General features: G+C 45.5%; 1 long non-coding RNA gene across 1 annotated transcript in view; it reads left to right on the forward strand.

Moving 5' to 3' along the window:
- LOC108586232 overlaps window positions 1-25,285 on the forward strand; it is a 33,107-nt gene extending 7,822 nt beyond the window's left edge. The window contains exons 2-5 of the long non-coding RNA XR_002522426.2: window positions 276-627; window positions 4,110-4,243; window positions 19,112-19,277; window positions 20,337-25,285. This is a non-coding gene — a long non-coding RNA (uncharacterized LOC108586232). The remainder of the gene's footprint in view (window positions 1-275; window positions 628-4,109; window positions 4,244-19,111; window positions 19,278-20,336) is intronic.
- The last annotated feature ends 420 nt before the right edge of the window (window positions 25,286-25,705 follow it).

The following is a 25,705-nucleotide window of genomic DNA, read 5'->3' on the forward strand; positions in this document are numbered from 1 at the left end:
AAGTCCTGCAATCCATAGTGAAGAGGCCAGAGGCCCGGGTGGGGAAGTGGGCAGGGGCAGCCATGGCAGTTTCATCAAAGGCGTGGGATCTTTTCATCTCTGGTAACAGTGGCATGAAACTATTTTAGGGGCAGCGCCAGTCTCCGGGAATTTTAAAGTTCAATTTTCCGGGAACAGAGTCTGAAGACATTTATCTTCAAGGCAGCGTTAACACTGAACTTTAAAAGGCCAAACATGGAGGAAAGCCTTTTTAACACATTGCTTTTGGATCTCAGGGTGGGCCAGGAAGGCAACCAGCCAGAGATCAAGATTGCACCTGTCCCAAGACTGGAAGACTGGGTATAAAAACAGAACAGTGGACACAACTCCAAGAGAAGGTTTTGACCAAATGTCTTGAATCATAGAAGATTTGACTGTAAACCTACTCCACAGTTTCTATTCGGTGGATGATTTTGCTGAACTGAGCTAAGATAGAATTGGATATTGAAGAGCTAAAGTGTGTTGACTTTTAAAAATTTTTTATAAGCTCAACTTTGATTTTAGATTCAGGGGATACATGTGCAGGTTTGTTACATGGCTGTATTGCGTGATGCTGAGGTTTGGCGTGTGAAGGATCCTATCATCCAGGTACTGAGTATAAGTACCCAAGATTTTGTTTTCCAACCCTTGTTCCTTCCAATAGTCCACAGTGTCTACTGTCCCCCTCTTTATGTCCATGTGTACACAATGTTTAGCTCCCACTTGTAAGTGAGGACATGTGGTATGTGATTTTCTATTTCTATGTTAATTCACTTAGATAATGGCCTCCAGCTGTATCCATGTTGCTGCAAAAGACATGATTTCATTCCTTTTTATGGCTGTGTATAATGCCATGCTGTGAATGTACCACAGTTTCTTTATCCAGTCCACTGCTGATGGGCACCTGGGTTGAGTCCATGTCCTTGCTATTGTGAATAGTACTATGATGAACACAGAAATGCATGTGTCTTTTTGGAAGAACGATTTATTTTCTTTGGGTATATACCCAGCAATGGGATTGCTGGGTAGAATGATAGTTCTGTTTTTAGCTCTTTGAGAAATCTCCACACTGCTTTCCACAATGGTTGAACTAATTTACATTCCCACCAACAGAGTATAAGCGTTTCCTTTCTCCACAGCCTTGCCAGGATCTGTTGTTTTTTGATGTCTTAATAATAGCCATGCTGACAGGTGAGAGATGGTATCTCAATGTGGTTTTGATTTGCATTTCTGATGATTTGTGATGTTGAGCTTTTTCTCACATTTATTGGCTGTTTGTACGTCTTCTTTTGAGAAGTGTTCTTTCATGTCTAACGTGTGTTTCAAAGTACAATGAGACATAGATCCAGTAATGCAGACGTGAACATATTTGTCCTGCTTAAGAATGTGTCTCAGGACATGGGGATCTTCTCTTTGAGGAGCTGTTCTGCTGATTCTGGGCCCCCTCATACTGGCTAGGAGGGAAGGAAGGGCCCTGTGCCCACTGATGAACTGCACTTCTGTCTTCTTCTCTTGCCAAGACTTGCTCAGCAAAAGCATGCAGTGGGGGAAGAGCAGGAGTCCAGGCACACAGGCACAGCCAAGGGTCTCCCGGATCAAGGGCGGGCTGGGTTCCTACAGTGTGATCTGTGCAGTCACTTAGGGCTCCTCCTCAGAGCGCCCAAGCCACAGTTAGTCTCTGCTAGCTTGAAATTCTTCATACTTTTTGAATAAGAGGCTCCACATTTTCATCTTGCATGGAGACCAGAAAGTTATGTGGCTGGTCCTGGCTTCGAGAATAATGAGGAGAAAAGCCAAGTGGAGGGGGAATAAGGGGCAAACAGGAGTGGAGTTGAAAAAACGGAATGTTTAAGACAGAAGATCATATTTTTAGGGTACTTTGCAGACAACAAGAGAGAGGAGGAGAGTGAGAGAGAAATGACGATGGTTCTTCATCATAAAGAAAAAATAAAAGACTAAGCATGTCATGTGGCCTCCAAGATACTTGGAATAAAAGATGGGTTAGTTCCAGGTAAATCTTAGCTCCAGGTGCTACAAGGACAGCTTCAGTGTTTGCATTGTCTGGAGTTTAAATAAACATGAGTTTGCCTACCTGATCATCTCCATTTTCAACAAAAGTCAATTAGGAAATGATTTTCTTCAAACCATATTGGCATTTTTTTTTTCCAGAAAGATTTGATTCCTAAATGACAGGGTGACTAAAGGTCAAATCATTTTTCCATTACATTTAATGCAGGAGCTTTCCATTTTTTAGGCCTCTCTGCAGAAGAGTTTCAATTGCATTTCCCTTTGTTCTCCAAAGGGAGTTTTACAGTTCTCTGATTTACGCTAAGGTCAAGAGAAGGTTTGCAAGCTGCCACAGAACATAAATTACAGAACCTCCTGACAAAATGGTGGGTCAGAAAAGTAATGTGGAATACATTAGTGAAGGGTAGATGAACACACCTTTAAGTGCTAATTTATTTCTCAAATGTGCAGCTTGAAGTCTTTCTCTCTTATCATTAGACTCAAGGCTGAGTCTCTTCCATATTGATCAGGAGCCTCTGCAGCAGGCACACGCAGGATGCTGTGCTGTGCATGGTGAGAAGTGTGACTCACTACTGGTGAGAATTATTCAGCAGACAAAATGAACTGGGAGGAAGTGAGTGATCTTTACCTCTTAGGCGAGAGGAGGCAATTATCAAGGAAACCGATGCACAGAACACAAAGCACCAAGCGTGTATTTGGCTCTCCTCGGTGTGTTTTGTGGTGCACAGTGAGGGGTGCACAGACCTCCAGGGTTTGCAGTCCTGCTGGGAAAGGAGAGTAACAGACAGAAGTCATTCAGTGGCAACCCATGGCTGATGGCTTGCAGGAGGAAGCCAAGCCACTGCTTGAGGGAGAAAGGCATTGTGTGTGAGATTTTTCTAGAAGGTGGGTCTTCAGTAGACCTTGAGGGAAGAGGCTCAGGGGGGTATTTGGCAAGGATGGGGGAGGCCTGTGGGAGAGGGGTGTCTAGAGCAAAGGACAGAGGATGGTGTGAGTCACTCTGGGGAGTGACGTAAGTAAGGCGAGTAACCCAGAGAACTGTGTTTCCTAGAAAGGCAGTGGGCACAGGGGTGGGGGGCAGGGAGTGGTCAGAGTGGGGACAGACTGTGGGTGGGGTCAGCGTCTCCCTCTTTCTACACTGCTCAAAGTGATCCCCTGCCAGGATGGGGGTGGCGAAGCTGAATCCCCACAGCCATTGCTGACCATGATCTCAGGAACAAAGAAGCAATGAATGTGCATCACCCTTAGCAGCTCTCATCTGAGCTTCCTGGGTCCAAGACATGAAGCCCAGGATTAGATATGGAGAGAGGACTCAAACTCCACTGAATTCATGAAACTGATGATCTGGTTAGAAAGAGAATCACACGCAGAGTGTTAAGGCTAAATATCAAAACCCTGCAGAGGAAGGAGGCATCACTGTGACCTGGAGTTAAGTCAGAACAGATGTGGTGGAAGGGTCAAGGTCCAGAGGAGTCTCAAGCAGGCACACGCCTCGGCTCCTTCATTCATTTACTCAGCAAAAAATGCGGCCACCACGGACCCTCCTGGGTCCTGGGTGGACAGCAATGATGGACAAAGACATGGAGCCAAGACGGACCACAAATATATAAAGAACAAATCATGAAAATAATTTCAGATGCCAATAAAGAAAATAGACCAGTATGGCAGGATAAGAAGGATGAGGTGTGGGGAGGAGAGTCTGATTGGATCATCCCGGGAGGTATCTCTGAGGAGCAGCATTTTCAAGGATACCTAGATGATGGAGATGGGGTCATGGTGGGAAGGGAATTCTCCCAGGAGAGAAGGGTATGTGGACAGAAACACACGTGGCATGTTTAGGAGGTGAGGAGGTTTGCTGAGCTCCCGGCACTGTTCTAAGAGTTTCACCTGCATCGATTCATAATCACCCTAAGAGAGAGCAGGGATGTGTTTCAGATTAGGAATGCGAGGCTGGGAGAGACTTCACCACTGCTCCAAGGTCACAGTTGGAAGGGAACAGGGCTGGACCTGGAACAGCAGTCCCTCTGTCTCCAGGGTTGACTTGCTGTGTGTTTTCTCAACAGAATCCTCCAAACAACCTCAATGATCAGCCAAGTGGAGCTGGGGAAGTGGAGCTCTGCACCCAAGCTGAGCTCCAAGTGCCAAGAGCAAATAGAAGAGCTGGGAAAAGAAGCAACTTGTCAGCTGTATTTCTGCGGTAAGCCATTCAGTTGTGGGGCTTTGTGAAGCAGCCTCCTGCACGCATACTGGACGAGGAAGACCAGGAAAGATGATGCACCCTAGGCTGAAAAATGCCAAGCCCTTTAGGGAATAACACAGCAAACACTCTTAGTGTATTTTTTCTAAGTGGTTTAATGGAAATACCAGCTTTAGGAAACTAAAGTGATAAATAAAGAAGATCTGAATTTTACTTATGATGAAAATGCAAGGCAAGAGTATCTTTTAATGAGAATCTCGCTTATTTGGGATTTCCCACTGAAGAACACCAAGACAGGATATTTCTAATTTTTTCAATTATGCAAACTTTAGAAATTAAAATCCAGAAGCCATGAAACAGGTCTCTGGATATTTGTTAAAACATTTCTGAGCTTTGTTTGAAGTAGTCCTTGAGACCCATGAGATCCATATTTTTAATTCTGGTTCAATGTCGTATGTCCATTTTGGGTCTGTACATAATTGATTCTCCAGGTTGTGCATATCTTTGTACCATCCTTGATGCTACAGCCTTCAGGGAGCACTGCAAAGTTTCAGTGTGATTTTTCACACACGGGGGCTTCCTTTCTCCTCTCTGTATTCTTTCCTCTTGCCTCTAGTAAAGACAAGGGTAGAAGAAGGGCAGAGGTCTCTTTAGAAGCTCGGCTGCTGTCTATGGCCTGGGGCCTCAGCAGGAAAAGCAGAGAAATCAAGAAGGGACTGTCTATTCTACTCTAAGTGATGTTCATAGTGCATTTAGAATTTTAGGAGCATAATTTCTTATTCCTGCATGCTCCTTCTTAGTAGCGGGGGCCTATTTTAAAGTCAAGAGAGTGAGGAACACAGAGGGCTGCTCCTCATTTGTCGTCATCTGAACTCACGCTGAGAACATACAGAGGGGCAGGGAAGTGTTTCTTCTGTTGTTGATTTGCCTTAAATTAAGAGATAGCCCCAAATGAGCAGGCCATACCTTCTGCAGACCTGTGGAAGGCCTCGTGTCCATCCCTCCATGCCCAAGTGTTCTCATCCTGGGTTGTTACTTCTTTTCCTATGTAGAAGTAAAATATCGATTTGCACAGTGTGTAGGTTTGAGGGGCACAGAGGTGGAAGTGGGTACAGAGTCAGGCCCAGGTAAGTGTAGGTGGAAGTCCTGGGGGCTTTGCTTCTTTGCCAAGGTTGCTCCTCTGCAATCAATTCTCATTGACCCACTCATTAATTCAGCAGATCATTAGTCCAAAGTCAGTGCCATCCAATTATAACCAGCTCCTCAGGTGAGCAAAGTTCTTCTGCTTGCCAAAGCTTGAAAATGGCTGGCTGCTGTTTGTCCCAATCTTAAAATGTCTTCTGCTGGCCACTTTGAGCTGGTTGTGGACACAGGTGTGCAGAAGGTGCTGGGGATGCTATGGCTACCTGCTCCCCAGCCCTCTTTTAGTGCAAAGTGGGAATGCTCAACCTATGTTTCCCTAAACACCTTGCATTTAGGGTCTGGATATAACTTAGGTTTCGCCCTGTGAATCCTTGAGCTTAGACTCAGTCCTGATGGGGAGGGGTGGGCATCCTCTCTGTTTTCTCATTGCAGAGGTGGTGTGGGGCTGGCAACTGCCATGGAAGCTTCTGGAGTCAGTGGGTGGCTGCCGCACCCTGCAGCTCCCTCACCATTGCAGGATGGAGCTCTCTTGGTGACCTGGTTTCCCTATGGCTTTGAGAGTTTTTCTTGTGTGTTCATCCTGGAATTTGTTTTTTACTGACATGGTTTGGCTGTGTCCCCACCTGAATCTCATCTTGAATTCCCATGTGTTGTGGGAGGGACCCAGTGGGAGGTATCTGAATCATGTGGGCAGGTCTTTCTCATGCTGTTCTTGTGGTAGTGAATAAGTTTCACAAGATCTGATGGTTTTATTTTATTATTTTTTTTTCGAGATGGAGTCTCACTCTGTCGCCCAGGCTGGAGTACAGTGGTGTGATCTCGGCTCACTGCGATTCTCCTGCCTCAGCTGGGACTATAGGTGTGCACCATCACGCTTAGGTAATTTTTGTATTTTTAATAGAGATGGGGTTTCACCATGTTGGCCAGAATGGTCTTCATCTCTTGACCTCGTGATTTGGCATCCTCAGCCTCCCAAGGTGCTGGGATTAAAGTGTGAGCCACTGTGCCCGGCCGATCTGATGGTTTTATAAGGGACAGTTTCCCTGCACAGTTCTTTCTGCCTGCTGCCATCCATGTAATATGTGACTTGCTTCTTCCTGCCTTCCGCCATGTTTGTGAGGCCTCCCCAGCCACATGGAACTGTAAGTCCTTTAAACCTCTTTCTTTTGTAAATTGTCCCATCTCGGGTATGTCTTTCTCAGCAGCATACATTTACCAGACAAATACATTTATCCTTCCCAAGTAATTCGGTGAACACTGGATAATTTATAAAAATTTCCTTTTGCTTAACAAGGTTATAGTGGGTTGAATGCTACTCTCCCTCCCCACCCCCGCCACCAAAAAAATATGTGTTCACGTGGAACCTGTGAATGTGACTTTGTTTAGAAAAGGAATCTTTGAAGATGTAATTAAGAACCTAGAGAAGAGGGGATCAGCCTGGATTATCTGGGTGGGCCCTAAATTCAGTGACAATGTCCTTATAAGAAGAGGAGAAGGCTGGGTGCGATGGCTCACGCTTGTAATCCCAGCACTTTGGGAGGCCGAGGCGGGTGGATCACAAGGTCAGGAGATGGAGACCATCCTGGCCAACATGATGAAACCTCGTCTCTACTAAAAATACAAAAATTAGTCTGGCATGGTGGTGGGCGCCTGTAATCCCAGTTACTTGGGAGACTGAGGCAGGAGAATTGCTTGAACCCAGGAGGTGGAGGTTGTAGCGAGCTGAGATCATGCCACTGCACTACAGCCTGGTGACAGAGCTAGACTCCATCACAAAAAAAAAAAAAAAAAAAAAAAAAAAGAGAAGACCACATGAATGAAGGCAGAGATTAGAGTGATGTGGCCACAAGCCAAGGAGCTTGTGAAGGCCAGGAGCCACTAGAAGCTGGGAGAGCCAGGAAGCATCCTCCCCTAGAGCCTTTGGAGGGAGGGTGGCCCTGTGAACACCTTGCCTTTGGACTTCTGGGCTATAGAGCTGTGAGATAACAGTTTCTGTTGTTTTAGACACACAGTGTGTGGTTATTTGTAGAGCAGCCTCAGGAAGCAAACATATCTAGCTAGAGAGGATTCTGTTCTCTGCAATGGAGACTTGACTTACTCAAGTTTTCTCTCACAGTTGCAACTAGCACAAGGCTGGAGCATTCATAAACTCAACTGAAGGCTTGGAGAGGGCATAAAACTATAACACTGTGAAATCTTAGCTCTGGCTTCTCAATATCAGTGGCCCTGGGAGCCACTGGCCAAACCCATTGCAGGGTCATCACCAATAATCCATCTCTTCATCTGCTTCCACCATCGGCTATTGTGGAAACCAACTAACTTCAGATGGAAGTGCCAGGAGACAGCACCCTGCCTCTTACAGAGAGCATGCTTTCTTCCTCTCCTAGCCAAAGGTAGTAGACAGAACTCAAATATTTAACATCAAACAATGTCCACAGAAATGTCCTATTCCATTTTTATATAGGGTGATTATTGACTATGCCTCTTCCTTCCAGAGCAAGCTCTGGGATTGGCCACTACGATGTTATTCTGTTCTGGCTGCTAGAACAGAATTCCATAAACTGGGTGGCTTAAAGAACAAATCCACAATTATTTCCCATAATTCTGAAGGCTAGGAACACCAAAATCAAGGCATGGGAGACCTAATGTTTAATGGAGGCCCCATTCCTTGTTTGCACATGAGCATCTCATTGCGTCTTCACATGGCAGAGAGCAAGGAGGGAGAAAGCAAGCTCTCTCATGTCTTTTTATAAGGGCACTAATCCCATTCATGAGGGCTCCAACACTCATGGTGTAATCACCTTCCAAATGCTGGACCTCCTACCATCCCCTTGGGGACTGGGCTTCAACATATACATTTTTTTTGGTGGGGGGTGAGTGGGACACAAACATTTAGCTCATAGAAATGACTTAAGCAAAAAGACCCACTGAGGTTTTCCTGGACAAAGAAATAAACAACAACCTCCCCCACCCCCACCCTACACCCAAACAGCTCAGTATTTCCTCCCAAGATAAATACTGTTGCTTCCCTGAAAGGATAGGCAGTTAAAAAGAATGTTTTCCACACTCCAAGTGCATCATTACTGCTTGGGTTTTTCAAGGCTGCAGGAAGATAAGACCCTGGCCAGGCATGGTGGCTCATGCCTATAATCCCAGCACTTTGGGAGGCTGAGGTGGGTGGATCACCTAAGGTCAGGAGCTTGAGACCAGCCTGACCAACATGGTGAAACCCCATCTCTACTAAAAATACAAAAAAAAAAAAAAAAAAATTAGCTGGGCAGGTGGTGGCAGGTGCCTGTAATCCCAGCCACTCGAGAGACTGGGATAGGAGAATTGCTTGAACCCGGGAGGTGGAGGTTGGAGTGAGCCGAGATTGCACCATTGCACTCCAGCCTGGGCGACAAGAGTGAGACTCTGTCTCAAAAGAAAAAAAAAATAGGACCCCAATGATGTTTCTTCTCCTTCTGTTCCCCGACCCAGTCTTTAGCCCACACCCCAGTTTGAGCTCTTGGCAGCTCCTCCCAGACTCTCTGCTTCCATTTCTTTGTCCATGTTCTTCAAGTCTTTTGTCTGAAGTCCCCTTGTGCAGCAAGAGAATAAATGGTCCTAATATTGCTAATCTTTGAACAAAGAAATTTCCAGAAAAATCCTCATATGATGCATTGCTCAGACCTGTGGGAGTATAGGCCATCAAGCCCTTAGTCTTTTCTCAACAATTCATCCTTCACAGCAGATATGTGGTCTTATGTGGTTCCTCTTTTTTTTGAGCCGAGTATATGCACAGCTCAAACAGGCTACATCAGCTTAAATGTAATGGAGGAAGTTCCAGCTCTTCCCACTGATACGATCTGTTTTATCAGTTTGTCAATATGCCAGCTGGTGGAATTGCTGCCGATGGCAGCATAAAACATCTGAAGGCAAGCACCAGCTGTTGGCAGGACAGCAGCAATGGCTGAGAGGATACCAGGCTCCTGCCGGGCTCCAGTGCTCTGTCTTGCTTGACTTACATTTTGTTTGCATCAGTAACTGATATAAACCCCAAATGATCAAGGCTCCAAGGGCCTCAGGGAGTGTAGTTGTGTATGGAGGCAGAACTGCTTAGCAGAGGTGAGCCGATCACTTTATTGGCAGTGGGAACCCAAGAAAGCAACGGGAATTCCAATTGGCATTTCAGGCATGGAGATGCTGGGGGCTGAGTGGAGGAATGATTAATGAAGTGGGGGGTGTCCTTGCTCTCTTTAGATTTTATCCTTCTGCTGTGGTCAAGCCCATTCTGGTCACCAAAATAAGATTCTCAAATTAAAAAAAAATGATTAAAAGATACACAGAAATTCCGGGAATGGCAGAATTTAAGTTCTCGTTGTGGTGAACTATGGCTATGAGACCAAATGAACTGCATCTGCATATAGTGATAATGTGGTGTGAGAGGAAGGAAGGATCCCAATGCCTGCAGGTGTCAGGACGTGGATGTGCACAGCCCATCCTCAGAGCCTACCTAGATGGAGCCTCCTACCCTAATAGTATCAGTGCAGCAGATGTTTATTGTAAGAGCCAAACTGCGTACTAAACATTCTGGGCATTTTATGTTTTAACCCATTTGGTGCTCGGTCATTATGAGCAGTCTCTACACTTAGCACTGCATTTTGTAGGTGCCACACCTGAGATGTGCAGAAGTTGCTTACTTGTCCGGTGGTGCAGGGCAAGGGGCAGAGCTGACATTCAATCAGTCAGTCTGACTGCAGAGTCCATATCTCGACTGTGAAGATCGTGGCTCAGAATTGCTGTGGACAGTTCCAAGCCGTGTTGGGAACATTTGTTCAAGTTCAGCCCGAGGCATGTTTCAGAAGCTGAACTCACCTGTCATGCTTCCAAACCCACGGCTTGTTTAATTGATCTTAAAGTTTTCAAAGTCTGAGACAAAACAAATTCTCTGGCTCCTGGTTAATGGCGAGAGGAGAGAAACATGATCAGAATGCCTGTATCTCGGGTGGAAATGTGGGCCCATCCTGTGGCACGCAGTTCTTTCCCCCACGGAAAGCTAAGATGATACAAATGTTCCATCAGCAAAAAGTTCAACAAACAAAGAGACAGCATAGCAGGGTGGGGCGACGGGCTTTGCAGCCAGGATGGGAACCACACAGGCTGGCTCTTATGATGGTTGTTAAACAAGTTGATATTTGTAACGCCCATAAGAGACAGACCTATAGTCAGTGCTATAGTAAATCATGATATACATGAAAATGGTTACATAGTCCTATCAGTGGACTTGAGATTGAGTTCTGGCTTTCCTCTCCAGCGATAAAATTTGTTTTTGTTAGAAATTTATCAGTCAGACAATATTAACCATCAAGTTACTCATAGAGCCAGGAAGATTTAAAAATGCACAGGTGAGCGAGACCTGCCAGCATCACATTGCATTTTGGATCTGGGACTACTTAGAAGATGGCTATCTTCTCAAGTTCGCCTGGCCTCCCAGTGTCCCGGACCTTGGTCGTTGCTCAAGGAACAGCCTGATCTTGGCCACCACGACAGCTGCCACTGCTCTTCTGTCAGCCCTGCCCCTTCCTCGGCCTCCACCAGGGTGGGTGTGTGCATTACCCTCTTGTCCTGGGGCAGCGCTGGCTCCAACTGCCACTTCCTGACCCTGAGGAAGTCCTGGACACAGGATCTGGTACTTGCAGCAGCTGCCAGGAGGGGACCGGTAGCACAACTTAGCATGTAGGAGTTACGGTCCATGGGACACACTCTACCAGCATGAGACAGGAGAAGGGGAGTGCACTCCACACTTCCTCTCCCCTCCTGGCTCCAGAGAACTGTCCCGAGGCACCGGCTCTGTCCCTCTGTGTGGCAAAGTGCAGCGAGGTCCTGTACCCGGTTCTTTGTGAAACAGTGGCAGCACAGCCCTGCACCGTGTTGGACTGGCTCTGCCTCTCTCCCGGCCTCTCCTCCCTTCTCCTCCTTCTCTCCACCCTGGAATCACAGCTCCTCAGATCCAATAGCCCTTTGGTTTGACCTCAGGTTCTGTTTTCTGGGAAACCTGGCCTGAGACCTGTCTTGAACTGCAATATTCTCCTTTCCTTTTTTGACAGATGCGTTCGATGCGTTCAAACCACTCAGTCCCCTGTGGACAGGTCCTCCCTCTTCCTTCATCATCCAGCTTGGTCCAGACGGTCAGCTTTATTTTTAGGGGCTCTGGTATCCACGCCTGCTGCCACTGCCCAACTCAAGTTTCCTCCCATCTGTCATAGGCATCTGCCTGGACCTCCTGCCTTTACCAGCTTACTCATTGTTGTAATGTCTTCCCACTAGCCCGATGCATTTTTCATCCCCTTACAATTCCTTAATCCAAGCCTTGCAGAATGAGCTCAGGGCATGTCATTGAGATCTGGCACGACCTGGACTTGACCTGTCTCTTTCCATTTGTTGCCCATTTGCTTCTACACATTGCAGTCATTTGTTCAACATTTCCTGAGCATCTTCTAAGTGCAGGCCCTGTGGGAGACACTTACAATATCGAGGTCAGCATAAAAGGCAGTCTTTCAGTTTCCTGTGCTGCCGTAATTAATTAGCATGATCTTGGTGGCTTAAAACAATAGAAACTTGTTCTTTCACAGCTCTGGAGTCTAGAAGTTGGTTCCTTCCAGAAGTTCTGAGTGAGAATCTGTCCCAGGCCCCTCTCTCAACTCCTTGTGGCTGCTGGCCATCCTCCACAGTCCCTGGTTTGTGGCTGTATCCCTCCAATTTCTGCCTCTGTGTTCATGTGGGCCTTCCCCCGTGTCTCTGTGTTGAATCTCCTCTTCTTTTTCTTATAAGGACACAGGTCATTTAGGGTGAACCCTAAATCCAGGATGATCTCATCCCAATATCCTTAATTTAAATTATATCTGCAAAGACCCTATATCTAAATAAGGTCATATCGATGGATATGGGGTTTAGGACTTGGAACTATCTTTATTGGGGGCGCCATTCAACTTGTTACGAGCAGAAGATGATTTTTCATTCTCATGCAACTTCCTGGGGTTGGCATTTAGGAGCATTAGAGATTAACTGTGCTACATTCATTCATCCTGCACGCTCCTCCCTCCCAGAAGAATATTTCCTTCTCCATCTCCTCCTTCTTCCAGGCACAAGTCAAAGGCTGAGTTTCCATGGAGGCTGACTGGGCGGCCTCCTTCCAAGCTGCTTCTACCCTTCAACTTGTGTACTTTGAGTGTGCACTGGAGTCATCTGTCTAGAGTTTCCCTCCCTTTCTGGGTTGTGACCTTCTGGAGGTCCAGGGATGTGTGTGGTACAGTGTCGTTTAGGTGATGTTTACTCAACCAATGTTGAAAGAAATGGAGACTCCCCCCTGGAAGATGACTCTTTTTGGAGTTCTTTCATTACAGTTTTATTTTTTTAGCCTAATAATGTGTTTAGACACTGGTTGAAAACAGTTGCATGGATGATACTCATTACATGTCTTAACTCTTGAAGATTTCCGTGAAAGATAAGACATAATAGTCGTTGTTACTAAGTAATGTATCATGCTTCCTTTTTAGAGTTAATCTTTGCTCTTAAATACTGTTTACTCAATTTTGTAGACCAAAAAGTCTTGAATGTAATGCATTTTAAATGTTTATTTTATTTAGCTTAACAATGTTGATGAAGAAAGCCCCCAAAGGTAATATAAATGAAAGTAATTTCTGGTTCATGCTTCTCGCTGCCCCATTTCTATTTATTAAAAGTAACCATCAGCAGGTGAAATGACCCACAAGTTATGCTGTGAAAACATAAGCAGCAGATTACCCCATTTTTTTTTTATATTGAAAGCAGTCTTGTGAGCTACACCTATTGCTACAAGTTTTACTAAAGCATTTATTGCTTATTTCATGGATTGCTGACTCCTTGGCATTGGTTGGGATGGCTGTGAGGATTTATGGGTAAGCCTTCATGGGTCTGTCTCTGAGAAAAAAATCAAAGGTCTCTCTCCTTCAGTTGAACACAGGACATTGAGCACTGTGCTTAGTCTGTCACTGAGGCAGGCCGAAGGGAAGCATAGACCCGTGACCACAGTTTCTAGAAGAATATTAAAGAGGAAATATATCTGGCAAATTATCTTTTCTTAAATGGATATTTTCCCTCAGTGGTAACTAAATGCACATAATACAATATTCTAGAAATATAAATTGGTCAATATAGTGAAAAATGTCTTCTTCCCTTCCTGTCTGCCAGCTGCTGAGTTCACATCCCCAGAGGCAATCTGTTATTCGCTTATGTCTGTTACATCCTTCTAGAGACACTCCACCTCTTATAGCTAAATCGGTGACACAGCATACACTTGCTTCCTTCCCTGACAACATGTTTCGGAGCTTATTCTATATAAGTTCTATTTCAGTATAAAACCTCAACATTCTCTTTTACAGTGGCATATGTTTCTTACCAATAATATTCTGACATTTATTTAACAATTATATTACTGGAGATCATTTGATATTTGAATCTTTTGCTCATATAAACAAGTGCTGCCCTGAATATTCTCATAGATACACTGCTGTACATATGTATGAGTATGTCTGTAGGATATATTCTTAGAAACTGATTTGCTAGGTCAACGTTTATGTGCACTTAAAATTTTGAATTCCACTGTCCAATCATTCTTTGAATAATTTTCCCCAATTAATATTCTCGCCAGCAAAATATGGCAATGCCTGTCTCCCAACATGCTCACCAGCACAATGCATTACCCACATGCACAAATTTTGTGATCTGATAGGTAAAAAATTTTGTGCCTCTGGAGTTTTAATTTGCAGCTCTCTTATATGTGCAGTTTCATCATTCATTTGTGTGTTCATTCTGCTGTTATTAGTTGAGCACTGACTGTGCTCTGGGCTCTGTTCCAGGTGCTAGTGATGCAATCCTGAACAGAGCAAACCCCAAATCTCCTATTCTCATCCAGCTGACATTTTAGTCAGAGGAGACAGGGAAAGGAAGAACAAATAGGTGAAATATATACCTATACGATGGTGATAAGTTCTCCTAAGAAAAACAAACCAGGGAAGGGAGTTAAAGAGTGCAGGTGGAGGATTGTATTTTCCATGGGGGAGAAGGAGGCCTCCTGGAGTAGTTGATGTTTGCACAGAGACCTGACCAGGGTGAAGAAGAGACCACAAAGGAATCTAGGGAGGAGATCCAGGAAGACAGGACAGCAAGCACACAGGCAGTGAAGAGTTGTATTCTAAGGACTTGCTCAGCATTCGTGCTGCTCATCAACAGTGCATAACAAACAACCTGAAACTGAGAGGTTAAGCAGCAATCATTTTCATATGCTTGTGAATTCTGTGGGCCAGGAATTTGGACAGGCCTTAGTGGGGATGCTCTTCTAGCACCTTGATGTTTGGGGCCTCAGCTGAGAAGACTTGAATCTTGGAATCTGGGAATCTGAGTTACTTGAGGGCAGGCACTGGAATTTTCCAGAGGCTTTGTTGATCACATGCTGGCACCTGGGCTGGGATGACTCGAAGGCTGGGCTCAGCTGGGACGGTTAAGCAGGGCACCTACCTGTGGTCTCTCCATGACACTGTATCACTCCCTGCAGGGTAGCTAGTTCCTGACAAAGAACATTCTGATGGAAAATGTTCCTAAATTGACACAGGAACATGCCCAGGGAGGTGGCATAGACTCCACTTCTTTTATCAGGGTAATGACAAGGTCATATTATTGGGAGATGTATTAGGGTTTACCTGAAAAATGGAACCAATAGGATATATATACACACACACACACATATATATGTATACACATACACATATACATACATACACACACACATACACATAAACCTGTTAAACTTATATATATGTATATATGAGATAGGAATTTATTTATTTATTTTAAGGAATTGACCAACATGATTGTGGGGGCTGGCAAGTTCAAAACTTGCAAGGCAGGCTGGAGCCCCAGGGAAGAGATGATGCTGCACTTCCAATCTGAAGAAGTCTGGAGGCAGAATTCCTTCTCCGTTAGGTGACCTCAGTCTTTGCTCTCAAGGCTTTTAACTGATGGAATGAGGCTCCCTCACATTACAGAAAGCAATCTGCTAATCCAAAGTTTGTTGATTTCAATGTTCATGTCTAAAAAGCACTTTCATGGCAACATTTAGCCTGGTACTTGACCAAATATTTGGGTGCTGTGGCCTAACCAAGTGAACACTTAAAACAAACCATCACAGGGGAATATTGTTGCTGTCATCTTTAGGAAATGCCATCCTCTACATTATGCATGAAGGAGAACAAAGGGACTGGGATTGTTGGAGCAGGGGAGTGAGGAGGAGCAGGAGGAGGTCAGAGAGGCCACAGGGCACTGATGTACTGGGGCCTTTATGCCACTGGGCTCTGACTTTCACTCTGCAAAAGGAAACCAATGCACTGTTACATTCTTAGAAGGGTCACTCAGGGTGCCCTGTAAAGAACTGTAGAAGGGAACAGCATGGAAGCAGGAAGCTCAGTTAGGAATTGCAGTAATCCAAACAAGAGGTTGATATGGTCCTTTTAGAAGATGAAGCCAAGAAGGTCTTGGACATGTTAGGGATGAGAGAGAAAGGGAAGAGTCCAGAATGATTCCGTGTTTTGAGTGAGAAATGGAAAGATGGATTTGAGAATATTTTTATGTTTCATTTGTATTTCTTGTTCTGTAAACTCTCTTATATCTGTTGCCCATTTTTTCTATTGCATTTTGACCTTTTCCTTAAAGATTTATTAGAGCTCACTATGTGTTGAGAAGATAAGCTCTTCTGAAATAAATTGCAAAGATTTTTTTCTAGCTTTCTACTTGTTCTATAATTTGGATTTTTTTGTCACTTAGAATTTATATTTTTGCTACCTGCAGTCTAATTCATATATCTCCTGGGATCAAGCTTTCTTATTTTTCAGTGGGAATGAACAAAGGGTGAGGCCAACTTCTTTGCATAAAAATATTTCTTCTTCCAGTAGGCTTGGAAAACAATATTCGTGTAAGCCAGGATTTAGGAGTGATAAAGGTTTGCAATTAACAAATTTATAAACACAGTTTAAACCACTGTCTTCACTGCTTGTTCTTCCAAAGCCCCATTTACAGGACAGTTCTATCTTAAAGGACGTTAATTGAATTTTGATTCTTTGCTTTCCTCTTTACTACCACTTCTAATAGTGATTTTGGCAGAGAAATGAAGTAGGCAAAAGAGAGGTTGAATAACAGAGGAAATAATCTAGAAATGCTTAGTTAGCTATTCAATAATTGAGTTGAAACAGTTTTTATCTCTTCACATTGTGAATTTTAGTGCTCTAACTCTTCACTTGCATAATAATTGGGTTGAACTGTAGTCAATTATACTCAACAGAAACTTCCCAATAATAAGTATTTATTAATTCAGCTTTATAAAGCAAACACATTGTTCTTGGTAGTATATGCTTTCCAGGAACATGTCTTGCACAAAATTCTCTACCTTCACAAAACCAAATATTATTTACGTATTGATTGTCTCTCTCTCTGAGTTTGAATACAATAAAAATAGATCTGTACTTTATCTGTTTGATAAGAAACTCAACTTTTTATTCTTAATATGTTAAGTTTGGAATTCCCTTTAACAACATTTAAGGTACAGGATCACAAATCTTGGAAATTGGGTAATGCTTCTTGCATCTCATGAAGAGTGTTCTAATGAGATAATCCAGCTTGGGTTTTGATGAATAACAGACACGGCACATATGCATATTATATTCTTTGTACTTGCAGTTCTTAACACTAGACTCACACACTATCTTCGTCAAACTCCAGGGTAAGTGGACCCTCCCTGTTTTTTCTACGTTAGGACCAGCAGTGCAGCTGCTCAGAATCTGTTCTTATTCCCTTCTAGACTGAACACCTCCCACATGATTCCCAGCTTCTTTCTTTTTGAAATCAACTGTTGTTCATTCAATTAATAAGGGTGTATTAACCAATTACTGGTACTCAGTACCATGAGTCATACAAGTAAATGTAAAGAATTTCTCTGTTTCTGAGATTTGAGGCTATTCAAACAAAGCCACTATCAACAATGCGTGACCAATGGCAACTTCTCTTTTACAGAAGAGATAGTGTATAGAAGAGAGAGATGAATATGGCTTGGAATCTGGGAAAACTTTGGAGGAAAATGGAACTTAGTCGTGGCCTTGCAACTTGTGTAAGATATGGAAGAAGCAGGGAGTTTGGGGAAGGACTGTGCTAAGGCTGATTATCATCAGTTCATTATTCTAGAACTTTATGGTGCTACCACACTTTGACTACTGTCTGTGAATTTTGCTAAATTTGTAATTATGCATGGATATGAAAGCAACATACAAAGAACACTGAACCCAGAAGACAGAGTGTTGACATCTACTCTTAAGCAGCTTAGGTTTTTGGAAAGAGAAATTGTGTCCTTTTCCATGAAGAATGGAATAAGTTGAGGAAAGCTTCTGTAAACCCAATCCCTCCTTCCCTCCTCAATCCACCCCCATTTATGGTAGTGTCTTAGAAGCACTGGGGGACCTCGTCTTCTTACCTCCAGTTAATGGGTGTGTTTCAATGCTGGTGTCAGCAGATGCAGATGAAGGGTGCTGGTGTAAGAGAATCACATCCTGGCTGGGTTGAGCCAGCCCAGGTCCCAGTGCATAGAAATAAAGACCTAGTCCCATCACCGAGCAGGCTTTAGCCCCTAAATTTTGACTGACTTATCTCCAAGACCAGACTGCCAGGAAGGATACTTCAAGGTCCCTTGAACTCTTTTATCTGAGATCACGGTGCTCCTGAGTTGGCTGCCTTCCTTATTTTCTAGGTAACACCCTGACCCCCTAAACTATAAAATCATAGTTGTGCCAAAAATAAGGCATCCACGTCGCCCCAAGTCACACGACCCCAAGTGCTTCTCCAAATAGGACGAGAGGCTAAAGAAGAAAAGCAACAGATGTTTACACTTCTTTACTCTATGCCTATTGCAGATTGAGTTGTGTTCCCCAAAAGTATATGTTAAAGTCCTAACCCTCAGAACCAGTGAGCATGGCCTATTTGGAGATGGGGTCTTTGCAGATGTAACCAAGTTAAGGTAAGGCCATACTACATAGGAGTGAGCCCTAATGCAATGACTGGTGTCTTACAAGAAGAGGGAAATTTGGACAGAGAGACACAGGGGAGAAGGCTGTGTGAAGATGAAGGCAGAGGCTGGAGTGATGCAGCCACAAGCCCCGGAACACTGGGGATTGCCAGCTATGCCAGGACCAAGGAAGAGGTGAGGAAGGAGCCTCCTAGACCCTTCAGAGGGAGCACTGCCTTACTGACATTGCCATTTCGGAATTCTGGCCTCCTGGATTGCAGGAGAATGAATTTCTGTTTTTAAAAGCACCTAGTTTGTGGAACTCTGAGTTTGTTATGGCAGCCCTGGGAAACGAAGAACGGGTGTGATGGTTAAGTTCAGGTGTAAGTTGGACTGGGTTAAGGGAAACCCAGTTAGCAGGTAGGGTGTTATTCCTGGGTGCCTCTGTGGGGTGCTTCTGGAAGTGGCTGGCATTTGAATCAGTGTACTGAGGAAGGAAGATCTGCCCTCACCCTGTGTGGGCAGGCACCATCCAACCGGCTGAGGGCCTGGGTAGACCAAAAAGGTGGAGGACAGGTGAATTCACTATTTCCCTTTCTCTCTTTTCTCTCCTTTCTCTCCTGGGGCTGGGACATCCATTTTCTCCTAACCTTGGACATCAGAACTCTCGGTTCTCTGGCCTTCAGACTCCAGGACTTGCAGCAGTCACTCCCTGCCCCTCGCAGGTTCTCAGGGCTTTGGCCTTGGCCTGAGAGTTACCCCGTTGGCTTTCCTGGGACCCGACCTTGCAGGACACACATTGCGGGACTTCTCAACCTCCACAGTCACGTAAGCCAAGTCCCGTAATGAATGCCCTCTCACCTCTCCCTCCTCCCTCCCTCTCTCTCTCTGTGATGAGCTGTGATTCTCTGGAGAACTCTGACTAATACACAATGCTTAATTCTCTCTGTGATATTAGACATTGTCTTTACATCAGGGCAGTTTTACTCTATGGCTACCCACTCCTGGCACACACACAGATCCTCAGGAGAAGCAGGAGGGAAGGCCTGCTGGTGTCTTTGTGGTTCTAGACAAAAGTGAACCCAAAGTGAGCTTCCATCCCAGTCCTTCCCAGTGACTCTGGCAGCTCGCTACCCGCCATCCCCGGCTCCCTTCTCTGCAGGCCCCTACTGGTGCATTGTTCTCCCCATTCTCCTTTTCCTGCTTCTCCCCTGCACTCCTGGCTCTGATTCCATGAGTGTCCCATGTTTTCTCTTCGGGCCTGTGCCTGGATCACCCCTGGGGACTGCTGGCTTCTGAGAAGGCCTTGGTGACCCCTGCTCCTGTGTTCATGCCCTGGTATAAACCCCGTTCTGTGAGGGTCTCAAGGCTGGACCTAGAGACTTGCCTTTGAAATACAGAATAGGCAGTCGTGGTGAGACGTCACCTCCAAGGCCAGGTTACGGGAGGCCAGGGCTTGCATGGCACTCGGCTCACTCTGGCTCTTCCAGTAGCTCGCTTCCATGAATCCTGCAGCTCACTTCCATGAATCCTGCTGCCACATAGTAAGTCGCTCTTCGGAGAGGCCCAGGTGGCAACAACCCAAGAATGGCCTCTGACTAATGGCCACAAGGAAATAAATCTTGCCAACCACCATACCAATGAGCTTGGAAGAGTCACCCCCTGGGGGGCCTTGAAATGCCAACAACGCCTGCTGACACCTTGCTTGGAGCCTGTGGAAGACCTTAGCTAAACTGCTTAGCCAAGTTGTGTTCTAGAATCAAGAGTAACCCCTGGGTTCCTGACCATAGAAACTGTGAGATAAAAAATGTTTGTGGCCTTAAATTGCTAAGTTTTGCAGTAGTTTGTTATGCAGCAGTAAATAATGAATACTCTCTTATCACACAGCTTCCAACGCATGCTTCCTTCCACCACAGGACTCCTGCCAGTGCAGCCTGGAGCCCAAGCTCACCGTTCCCTCCTGTGGGACGCGTCACATTCGAGACATGGGTGGTATTTCTCGTGCCACCCTGGTGCCTGGGCTGTACTTCTGCAAAGCTGCCTGTTAATTGCCTGCTCTCAGGGGCCAAGGGCTTCAGAAATGGGTTTCTTCCCTGTTGATGCTTGTTCTCCAGTTCCCTGCACCAATCCAAATAGTAGAAAAAACATATGCCTGTTTCATCAAGAAAATACTGCTCCTGTGTTTTGGCATTTATGGCTGAGTTTTAAGATGTAACGATCCCTCCAGAGCATCCTTCCCAGAAGGATGGCGGGGATGGGGGTGGAGAACAAGGGGACGGGAACTCCTCTGAGCACCTCTCCCCATGTGAGGTTCTCACCAGCGACATGAGGAAGCGTGTGCAGGTGGGGCAATCATTTCGACTGTGATTGAGAAACTTTAGGGAGGAATGGGGAGTTCCCTGGAGAAACACCAATGGTTCACTCTAAGAAGGTGGCCAAGAGTGGCTCTTCCTAACTTTTGCTGTGTTTCTTCCCCAGACCCCAGTGGTGCTGGCGTGGTGTTCACTGCCCCCACATCCGGCCACCAGCCCCAGTACCCACCCTGATCTGTGATACACGGTCCTGGCCCACAGCCACAGCTGATTTATTAGAACCAGATAGCAGCACTAATGAGATTCTCTCAAGAAGGGGTTTGTAATTTTGGACAGAGAGGCCTGGGGAATTGACGGCTCTGGAGTTGAGTCAATGCCTGATATTGATGCAGGGCACATCTCCTATGGACGTGCTGGAGCCCAGAGCAATGCTAATAAGTTCTTTCACAAAAAGCAGTTTCTTGGGAATTAAGTATGAGAATATGCTAAAGACACTTGGACAGACAAGCACAGCCAAGGGGCATGCACATGCCCAGGCGTTGTGTGGAACACTGCTCTTGAGCAAGGTGATGCTGGCGTGGAGTTAATCCATTTGCCATGCACTGCCCTGAGACGCCTACAGAGCACCTGCTGTGGGAGGGCTTTAGAACCCTCTGGATCTTGTCTGTCTCCAGCCTGTTTTCCGTTGCAAGCTTCTTCACAGTCTTCCCTCAAGTCTTATACTGTATCTCAGAGGGCAGTTGTTTACTTGGTGGCAGGTTGATTCCACTGGACCCTTTCCATCTTAGTGGGGGAAATTCTCTCTCCTAACTGCATGGATGCTTATTCTGGATGTGGAATTTTATTCTCTGCTCAGCCTGGCTCTGTTAGCATGACCGTGAATGGAATCAATGCCTTCAATAGACTCAAGATGGCTACAATCTCTCTATCCAGGATGGCTTTGCCTACATGAGGCTGACAGCTGAGTACAACAGCTTCACCATGGAAATGGTGGTTTTCTTCATGTAGCAAGAAGCCTGGAGGGAGGAAGCATAGGGCTGATCCCATTATCGATGTCCCCACCTCCTTCTGTCTTTCTGCTCCTCTGTCCTCGGCAGTAACCTTCATTCCAGTCTGAAGCAACACTACAGCCATATTCCAGGCAGGTAGAAGAGGGGAAGTCAAAAGGCAAAGCCGCTTGACAGCTGAAACTGTTTATTATTATTATTAGGAAGACAGTTGGTTTCCTGAATGCCATACCTTCATTCTATGGTGTCTGTCTGTCTCCTCCACTGGAAGGTGAGTTACCAGAGGGCAGGGACTGTGTTGATGATGCCACTTTGAATGATCAGTGCCTGTCACAGAGACTGGCGCACAGAAGGCACTCAATAAATGCATTAAATGGGTAAGAAGTCTCCAGCCTCCTTATTCATCATGTTTCTAAGGTCTGGCAGAAAGCCCTGGATGGAAGTCCAGAAACCCGAGTTTTTATCCTGATTTTGCACATAAACTCTCCAGCTTTATCTTCTCCTTGGCTAAGAGGAACTGCCTCCTGGAATCCGGATTAGGTGTCCTCAAGTGTCTAATTCTGAGTCACAAGGGAGTTGCTTAGAAGGAACTGAGCTCCTCATCTGGAGATTGAGATTGTGTGGTATAGAGGGAGGGGTTGGTCCATGGCCTGGCACTTAGGAAGGGCTGGAGTGTGTGTGTGTCTGTGTGCATGTGTGTCAGCATGTAAGCACATGTATCTATGGGTGCTTGTGTCAGTAGTATGTGAATTTGTGTAAGCATGTATGTGGGCATGTGTATGAGTGTGAGTGCATATGCATGAGTGAGTGTCTGTGTGTGAGTATGTGCATGTGTGAGTGATGGGTGTGTGCACATGTATGAATGTGTGTGTGTGTGGCTGCTCCCTGGCTGTGCTTGGATTGAAAAGTGCTGATAAGTTTGTCATCCTTTCAATGCTCCAGTAGCTTAAACAGAACCTAGCACAAAGGTCTACGTTTTTTTTTAAAGCTTAATTTTGTTGTACAGAAAAATTGGAAACCAAATTGTGGATGCACTGCAGGCAGCAGTGGTGTTGGGAGAACATCTTGGCTCCAGAAGGCTGCATGCTGGAAACATACCTCTCTACCCCCATGCTTGATCTCTGCTGCTGCCTGGGGCCAGCAGCTAATGCCACCTGGCCAGCAGCCACCCCTTCTGCCCAGCCCCTCTGACCTTGATTGGACAGCCGAGGTGGCCACCTGGGGGCCTGCTCCACTTTGAGGCTCTGTTCTTTGTCTGGCAGTGAGGCTGGCACAGCGTTTTTGCATGAGCTGGGCTGACCCAGTTCTGCTGATGGATCACCAGCCAGTCCTGGGCTGTTTATTTCCCCTCCTGCATCAACCAGGCAGCCCGCTGTCCTCTTATTTTTGTCTGGCAATGCAAGAGAGGCTGCCATGGGTGTGCTAAGTTTCTGATTTCTGTGGTCATAGCAAGATTGTCCTAAATCAGACACAAGGTGTGTGTGCCCACACATTTTGTTGTGATTGTTGCTGTATTTAGGTTTTAGATTAGGAGCCTGCTAGTTGCCTGCTCGTAGCCAATGGGTGCAGGGGTCAGATGGCTGCCTTTATTTCCACAGGGTTATTCCTATCAAGCGCTGGTCCTGGTTGTAGTGCCACAGCTTTGCAAGCGTTGATGAAGGAGCTCTGCCCTGGGGCTGGCTGAAGGGTGACCCCTGAGACTGACCCAGCACTGAGCCTCTTGTGTTTCAGTGGAGGCTACCAGGAGAGCCGACCCAGGGTCCAGAGGGGCTCCTGGTAGTCTCAGCTGTGGGAGGGGATGGGGATCCCTGGCTTTTCAGAGTCGCCCATCTGACAGAGACTTTCTCATTTTCCAGGGCTGGGAGAAACCTTTGGCCTATCAGTGTTTCAGTTCCTTCCGATGAGTTTATGTTGCATCTTATTTATAGCATGTTTTGACATTTTTTTTTTAAATTAACCGTTTTAAGGAAAAACCGAAGGAAGTTCGAGAACTCCATTTTGCCTTAAGTATTTTGGACATTTGTGGTCCACAGCAGACTCCAGTGGAGAAGTTTTGCTTTCCCCACCACGACCATTAACTTCATACCGAATGCAGAATGTTTGCTGTATTTTACCTTAAGTTATGCCACAGAATATCATTTTTTAAAGAGCTAAACAGTATGTGTACCTCAACTGGAACAATCAACAGGATTGTACAGGACAGTCTGGATCGAAGCTTCAAATGCCTGATTTGGGGAAACAGACCAGCTCTTCTTGTCCCATGACTTGTGCGATGAGAGCTGCCTGAGGTGGCAGGAGCCGAAATTCCTGGGCCTCCAGTGAAACCTCATGAACTGGCTTTCGTGCTTCCAATGCCCCTTTTGGTGGGCCCTCGATGTACTAGTAGACTCACCTGGGAAGGGCCTTTGACGGAGACATGGCCCCAGAAAAGGTGGTAAGTCCTGACTGCAGGAGGCAGGCACGGCACCTGTGATGAGAGAGACAGGGCTTCCTGTGCGGAAACCACTGTCTACAAAGAACTGTGTGCACAAAAGTCAGAGCAGACACGTGCAGGAGTCACGTTGTTCAGAGATAACTGGAGCACGTGGCAGTCTCTCACTGTGTTCTAAGGCAGTTTCTTATGCTAAAAATGTGGAGTTTTTATGGGGTCTTAGCTTTTCTTCCCCCACACCTAGGTTGCCATGAACATGTTCTCTTTCAGAATCCCCTGGAATTGTCTTTATGCAAAAGGGATTATCCTTCCCTGTCCCCCTTTCTTTCTTCCTCCCTGTTGTGAAAATCATGGCACTCCTCTTGTAGGAAATCTTACTCCTTTCTAAACTGTGCCTTAATTAAACTAAACTTTTCAGCCACGCTCTTTAAGGCTGTTCATTAATCGCACACTGCGTACACAGTTCAAGGGTTTTGCTGACTTATCCCCTGCCATGGACTCTCTGCCCTGCCCTGGAGCTTCTCAGAACAAATGGGATGAACCCACTGTTTCTTAGAGAACTCACAGTCTCTGTTGACCTGGGCACTATTTTACTTCCCTTGACTCTAGCTAAGTGACTCAAATAAGAAGAAGATAACTTAAAATGGAAGATTGGACTCTTGTGCTCATGAAGGATTGAACTGTTCATTGTCAAGAAGAGGTTTGTCCTTGAGCCTTCAACTCACTGTGGGCGGCCCCCAGGTCCAGGCTCAGCATCACGTGGGAGGGCACAGTGCACTGATGCCCTCATCACAGTGGGGGTGTCCTGGGGCACTTTGTCCCCCAGGCTGCCAGCCTTCATCACTGGACTGTCGCTAGGTGACCAGGGCGGACAAATGGGTTAGACCTTCAGTTGATACGGAAGAAACTAAAGCTTCTGAGAGACAGAAATTCCGATGGTATGTAAGGCAGAAATGAAATTTACTTTTAAGATATACAAATTGCACAAAAGTTTCAAAACAAGGAGGAAAAATGTTTACAAAGACCCTACTGAGCTTTTCTTTGTTCTTTTCTCAATCAGTGAGTGTGTGAATATAAGTGACTGTACATATGTGTGAACGTGTGTGTGAGTGTATGAGTGCATGTGAGTGCATGAAAGTGCATGTGTGTGCATGTGTGCGTGTGTATACATGTTTATTCATGTGTGACTGTGAGTGCATGTGAGTGTGTGAAAGAGCATGGGTGTGAGAGTGTGTGCATGTGTGTACATGCTTATTAGTATGTGACTGTGTGTGGGTGAGTGTAGGAAAGTGTATGTGTGTGCATGCATGAGTGTGTACATGTTTATTCATGTGTGACTATGTGAGTGGAAGAGCATATGTGTGAGACAGCATGGGTGTGAGTGTGCATGTGTGTATACATGCTTATTAGTATGTGATTGTGTGTGTGAGTGTGTGAGTGTATGGGTGTGAGAGTGTGCATGTGTGAGTATCCAAGTGTGGGTAGCTGTGTATATGAGAGAGGTGT

The sequence above is a fragment of the Papio anubis genome, chromosome 5 (assembly GCF_008728515.1).
Source record: "Papio anubis isolate 15944 chromosome 5, Panubis1.0, whole genome shotgun sequence".
Lineage (NCBI taxonomy): Eukaryota > Metazoa > Chordata > Mammalia > Primates > Cercopithecidae > Papio > Papio anubis.